The 7,045-nt window shown below is 43.1% G+C and overlaps 1 long non-coding RNA gene across 1 annotated transcript; it reads left to right on the top strand.

Annotated features, from left to right (window-relative positions):
• The first annotated feature begins 5,043 nt into the window (after positions 1-5,043).
• Positions 5,044-6,744, top strand: LOC141621781 (uncharacterized). Its single transcript, XR_012532668.1, has 4 exons — positions 5,044-5,336; positions 5,858-5,922; positions 6,480-6,533; positions 6,606-6,744. It is a non-coding gene; the product is annotated as an uncharacterized LOC141621781 (long non-coding RNA).
• Positions 6,745-7,045: the final 301 nt, after the last annotated feature.

Below are 7,045 nucleotides of genomic sequence, written 5' to 3'. Positions count from 1 at the left end.
AGTAGATGCTTTGTAGATATCGACCTATGGATTCTAGCCGGTGGATGCTGATGGACGCTGGGTCTTGCTCAAGAAAGCTTATGGATGTTGGCCGAGCTAGTAGATGCTGAAGGATGTTGATGGACGTTAGGTCCAGCGGATGGAACTAGTGGATGCAGGGTCGAGCTGGGACCAGCCTCCTCCTGACTTTACCATTCTGCCTCTAAATGTCAAGGGTGATTCTGGCGATCAGAACCTCGAGCAGAACTTGCTCCTGCAGTTAGTATGCAGCTGGTACCTGAAAAATGTCAGTGATGCAACATAGGTGTATGCGACGATATACTAATGCATGATCCACTCTATATGGTGGCTAGACACGTTGTGACCTTTATATTCTGTGAATGCAATGTCTATCAATGTGTCGTGAGAATGATCAAGTTTGAGTGTGTGTTTGACGTGTGTTATAATGTCATGAGTGTTCTATCATTTGTTTTGTATTCTGTCGTTTCTGGCGTACTTTTGTTTTGTATTCTGCCGTTTTCTGGCGTACTTTTGTTTTATCGTGCGTGCACCTTTTTTTGCTATTTTGTTGTCAGCCTTCGTTGATTAGAGACTCTAGGATTCAATTGCCTACTCTGTTCAGAGGGACCCCGCTTGCGTGAGTGCTGAGTACTACGGGAGCCTCCTTCGTCCGATCTATGGGTACTCAGCCATAGGCCCACGCTTCACTGAATAGACATACAAACTCCACCAGATTAGTTTTTGCATGTTTCCTTTTCAAAACATATGAGTTCAAAGGTTTAAGCCAAATTTAAAAATGAAATGTATTATTGACAAAATCAGAGATTAAAATCCATAATGCTTTAAAAAATGTCACACTTAAAGCTGCTCATGATTTAGAGATCGAAGTAGTTATGCTATTAAAAGTCAAGGTCAAAGGTTTTGAACAAGAACCTGACAAAACATTTTCAAGGCTAACTAGAAATCGTGGTTTGAAAAATAAAGAATACTTTGAGAAAAACCTAAGACCTGGCAGAGTTGTATCTGGTAGACTGTGTACCAACATATGTCGTCTTAAAAATTGAGAGGTGCTGGCAATAAAGCCTGAAACTTGGAATCTGGCGGAGTTGCATCTGGTAGACTATGTACCAAAATATGCAGTCTGATGGCGAATTGTTGGATAGGCTCTTGACCCCTGCATGTCTTGCTCAAATTCGCTATGGAGGGCATGCAAAACAGACTGGCTCCTGATCACCTTTCTCTTGCTGAGCAATAACTAGTTATGTTCCAAGCAGGTTGCAGAACGCTCCTATTCTTGTAGCTATTGTTTGCAAGTTTTTCTTCTAGTTATTTTATTTTATCTGCTTGCTGGAGGACTACTCGTCCTTGGATATTCCTTGCTGTAGCGCCTTTAGGACCCTGACTGATTGCAAATATAGCATTATTTTTTTTTTTTGGAGGAAGCACCTGGTAGAATTTGGTATTTCAGCATTCTGGTTGTTGCATATCTCCTGGATCCTCAGGCTGTTTGGACTCATTGATGGTTCAACGACATGCACTGCCCCTAGACCATGGATCTCTACCCTGCCAAGGATTACAATGCAAGATAACGAACAACCAACTACTGAATACCTCACCTCCTTGTTGATCCTCTAGAAATTGTTCTCTCTGAATGTTATTCTGGAAACAGAGTCGTCTGATGGATTTGCCAGCTACCATGGTTATCTATTGGATCTGCTGAAATACTGGTCCTGGCTTGGATGTTTCCCCCAAGGTAATGAGAGCATCTGGCCATAGATTCTGGTCCGCAAGCGGGGATCTGTCTGGTTTCGGATGGTTTCAGATGCTTGACTTTCAAAGACTCTTTAAGCTTGGACGAATAGGTCCCCTCCTGGTACCCTGGTCTCTACAGGTAGCAGAGACTTAATGACATAGTATAATGTATGCCGAGCTTCTTCCTGCTGTCGTACCACTACTGCACTGACTTCCACCTCAGTTACTGGTAGATATAGCAACAGTGGTTCTCCCGAATCTGGTTTGCCACAAGAGCCTTTCTAGATGTATGGTCAGCACCATAGGTAGCCCTCTTGGGCCCTGAGTCTTCCTCCAGCCGCATAACAGCGATTGCCTTCGTTTGTACTTCCTCGAAGTTAGTGCATGGATACTTGGTTAGGTCTTTATATAAGTCTGAGTCCTGGTGGACCCCTTGGCAGAAGGCTTCTATAGCTATGGCTATGTCGCACCGGGGAATTGCCACCTTCTCCCTGTTGAACCTGTTCAGAAAATCTCGGGTAGATTCCTCGGATCCCTGCACTATCCGATACAGGTCGCTGGTTTGTTTTTCTGGTTTGCGGCTACTATTGAACTGCTGGTGGAAGGTGTTGACTAAGTCGGTGAAGCAGGCTATGCTCTTGTTGAGCAGGCTGACGAACCACTGCAAGGCTGCTCCGGACAACGTGGACCCAAACCCCTTGCACATACAAGCTTCCTTTAGGGACCCTATTGCGGTTATCACCATCATTTTCTCCTTGTAATGGTTGATGTGATCGAGAGGATTCGTGGTCCCGTCGTAGAGTGTCACGGTTGGTGGTATGCATCCTTTGGGGACACTAACGAGGGCTATGTCATCCACAAAAGGGGAGTCTGAGTAGCTATTATGTGCTGCCTTCTCCAGGAGTCGTTCTACGCCTGGAATCCTGTACATCAGGTCCCTTAACTCCTGGTACTGCTGCTCTAGTAAGCTACATGTTCCTGCAAGAGTGTTAGAGGGAGGCGGAAAAGAGCCAACAGTTGTACCTCCGAACCAGGTTCCTCCTGAGAACTGATTACCTGGTTGACTCGCCAAAGGTGTGGTGTGAATAATGGTTCCTGGTTGGCATTCTGGTGCCTGCTGAGTAGAGGTTCCTCCAAGACAGGTTCCTCCAGAGAAATGACAGCTTGCTGGATTCATCACGTTAGTGCTGGATCCTGGATTCCATCCTGTCGCCTGCTGGACGGGTGTTCCTGCAAGAGATTGCAAGTTAGTCCCTGGCAAGCTATTATACAAAGTACTACCTTGAGTCTGCTGCAGGCTGGGTGATCGGTCAAATGACAAGAACCCTAATCCACTACGCTCGATGGCTCCTCTGGTTGGCACTTCTTTAAGATCCAATCTGGTGAATAGTCTTGGTGGAATCTGCCGGAACAATCCTCCACTGGTGGCTGAAACCGGGGCTTCAGAAGGTGAAGGCAGCGTGGCAGATGTTGTCCTAGCCTGGGCCACCGTTGCGATCTGGTCTCTGAGATCTTGATTGTCCTTCCTCAATCTTTCAATAGTCCGATGTAGGGTGTCCATTCCCTCTAACACCACTCGCATTGGGTCTGGTGGTGAGGCTCCTGATTTCTTGGAAATTCCTCCTGATGCCGCCTCCTGAACCTGGGTCCTGGTAAGGACTTCACTCCTGCTGGGGCTGCTGGGGCTGCTCTTCCTGCTAGATTTCGTCACACTGGGTGCTGCTGATGCTTTAGGCACCTGTGGTGGCTTGAAAGGTGGTGGCATGGCTTTGGGAGACACGCCGACGGGGACCATCTGGCTGAATGCTAGTGACGTAGTGACCGGTCCCGTGGATGCTGGAAGAAGCCTTCCACCAGAAGGTTGAGGGGCTGCTCCCTGGATGCTGGACGGATTCGAACTGGCTCCATACATGGCGATGAACAAAATTACGCTTGCGAAATTAGGTTATAGAGAATGATCACTATGCCCCACGGTGGGCGCTAAATTATTTTGGTAAAAATTTACCGGTTAGTTGTTTAGATTGATGAGTCAAAGTGATCGTCTATAACTACGAACGAGTCAAGGAACCACGGTGTAAACTAAAGTAAAAGACAACAAAAGAAAGAACGATGCAAGGAGTTTTTAGTGACGCGGAAAACCCGGTGTAGGAACAACCGCGGGGGGGGGGTTGGAATCCCGTCAATATTAGTACTATAATCGGAATATTTTAGCAAGTAAGGAAGCTACAATGGTGTTTGATGAGAATGATATAGAGGAAAAAAGATGTCGTTGCTTAGTGATTGTGTGTTGCCTTGGAATGAGATCCCTCTGACTGAGTCTTGCTCCTTCTTTTATAGCTGTTATTTTAGGGTTGGCTCCTGCAGGCTCCTTCGCGTCCGTCTCCGTGATTCTAGGGACAGTTACCTGATTTTTAGGAGTCAAATAAGCTGACCATTAACTCCTTTGACTATTGCTTTTACTCACATTAAGTGTATTGTAAATCTCCTCTTAAATGATCCACTAAATTCTCAACTAAATGCCACATTAAATGCTAGTCGTTATTTTTCCAATTCCTCCATTAATTCTTCCATTTATTGCTAATCTTTATTCCTCTAATATTGTTGCTTCCTCTAGAGTTTCGCTTCCTCGGGCTCCTTCAGAATGAGGCTCCTCTAGAATCAGGCTCCTCCAGAATTAGGCTCCTCTAGAGTCGAGTCACTCTAGAATCAGGCTCTTTCGGAATCAAGCTCCTCTAGAACCAGACTCCTCCAGAATCTAACTCCTCTAGAGTCAGGCTCCTCCAAAACCTAGCTCCTCCGAAATCAGGCTCCTCCAGAATCTGTGTCATGACTTCTAGGTCCAGTCACCCATAACTAAGAAGTAGCTGGATGGGTTGACCTTTAACCTCTCTGACTGCGCTTGTTTTAATATCCCACGTGCGTTTTTCCCTTAAACCATCATATGACTCAGATTCGTCCACGGTATTGATCTTCCCAAGCTTTGATTGTCCACTCGCTGCTTGCCACGTGTACCGATATAAAAATGTGAATTTTGCCCATAACAGGTTTTAGGTTTACCACTTCCCCTGCAGGTGATCCATTCAGAACTATTGTCTTTCTTTTATTGATTTTATATATTTTAGTTTGTCGATGTCGTGGTTGCAGTTTTGCGTGCTGTGGAGTGAATGCCTCAGCTCCAGTCTGGGTTTCAAAATCAGATGAAACCCAGATTGGAATGGTTCTCAGTAGTAAAGTTTCTTATCTTTTTCTCTTTTTTGATGTTGTTTTTGTTATTGGTTTTTGTTGTAGGTAGATGCGGCTCCTTCTACTGGTATCGAATCTGCGATGAAAAGTAGCTTTGGATCATTCTTATTGTTTATGGTTATGTTCTTCTAATTGAATTTGTTGTTAATGTGCTTTAATTTTTATTGACTGACTTTAATGTGATTGAACTTTGTGAAGATGACTGTTAATGTATCCTTTGTTTCAAGTGGCAATGCAGGAATAATGGCCGCCACTTTCTAAAGACTGTATAAAGCTCCAGTTTGTGATAGCCTACTTAGGTATGGCGATACGAGCTGGACTTCCCACGACGTACTCATATGGTAAGTGAAATTAGAGCATGAATGTCATTTTGATTCTATATTTCTACGTTTTTTTTCTTGGGCATTTTAAATGTCCATTTTTATGAATCTTTCCTCTGCAAAGCTGCTTTTGACATAATAGGACTCAATAGGACACTAGGTTTTACGGTGGGGATATCATTATCGGAGCAGCCTCCCAACTATCTATATTGATTAAAGTGGTTGCCCCCTAATTTAGCTAACTAATACGCTAACTACAGAATTGTATATATAACTTGTAATTAGTCGCTTTAGTATGTTGTAAGGATAAGAATAAGCCTTTAATCGCCGACTTGCTATTGCTAATGGCTTAAAATTGTCTTCAAACCATAGTTGTTCATTGATGGGGAGGGGGACGTTTGTGCAGAGAAGTTGTTGTAGGGCTCAAGAGTCATAGACAACTTGGAGTGTAATGAACTTGGGAACTCAATACGTCATGCTTTTGATTATATGCTATCATTTGTCTCAAACATATGGATTATAATGTTTCTTTACGTTTTCAGAAAAAGGAGGAGAGGGGAGCGGGAGGGAGAAGTCGAGTAAGAAAATGGGAAAGATGGTCATTTGGGTAATTTTGTCCATTTTTCTCATCATTTTTCTTGACTATTACATTTATTTCTTTAATGGTTCGTTTTATTTTTATTTTATTTCCACTTTTATCTAATCGTTCTACTGAAAGTCTGTTCTCTCATCCTTTATCAATTACTACGATGAGGTCACCTACACGAGAAAGAGGAGGGACTATTTTCTTACTCCACTTTTATAGATTTTTTAACATAGGTTTCAGCCGCCATGGCTTTTGACTTTCTTGAAATTTATTCGATCCCAGACCTAGGGTGATAAGTAGCTCAGTGCCCGGATGGAGGTTGGGGTTGTACCTTAGGTAGAGTTGTCAGGGTGCTACCTTTATCATGATGTAGGGTATATAGTTGAGACATTACATGTTCTCACATCTCGATAATACGAATAGTGGAGTATCTTTGGATTTATCATAACATTGAAAAAAGAGTATGTATGCTGGGAGTGTTTAACGATCATACGTTAGACAATTGTTCATGTAGCTATTGGTCATGTTTTGTGTTTTTATTGTAAATTCTTTATGACTGACCGAACTCTCTTTTGCAGCTTCTGAAGAGTTCAGGGATCTTATCAAGAGTGCATTATTGGCAGCTTTGTAAGGTTAAGGTGGAAATCCTTGTGTGGTTCTTTTTCTCTTTATTATTGCTGATCTGGTTTAAATATATCTTGCAGCACTTTCATCGGGAGCACTATTAGGGTTGTATGTTGTGAAGGGGCCTGTTCCAATAGTAACGAATGTTTTTATACCTTCTTAATCAGATGGGACCATTCGAATTGAGCTTGAAGATGTTGTACCTTTGTTTTCATTCTTGACCAGTATGTCACCAACTCACCATTTATTCTTGTTTAATTTTTATTTGCTTTGTCGATTACAATACGAGAACTTTTCTTATCTGTATTTAAGTTGGTCAGCTCGCTGTTGTCAGTATCTTACCTAATGGGGTTTTGTGTCATTGCCTAGGTGGATACATGTAAGGATCCAATCGCATCTGCCATTACAACTCTTGAACCAATGACCACTGGTCAAGTTAGATGGTGAATTACTTGGTGGGTGAGGTTTTGGCGCGGTAATGGAAGCTATTTTTTGTTTCCTTGGATCATAATATGGAACC

The sequence above is a fragment of the Silene latifolia genome, chromosome X (assembly GCF_048544455.1).
Source record: "Silene latifolia isolate original U9 population chromosome X, ASM4854445v1, whole genome shotgun sequence".
Taxonomy (NCBI): Eukaryota; Viridiplantae; Streptophyta; class Magnoliopsida; order Caryophyllales; family Caryophyllaceae; genus Silene; species Silene latifolia.
Note: the sequence above shows the minus strand (reverse complement) of the source record. Positions and strands in the feature narration are given on the sequence as shown.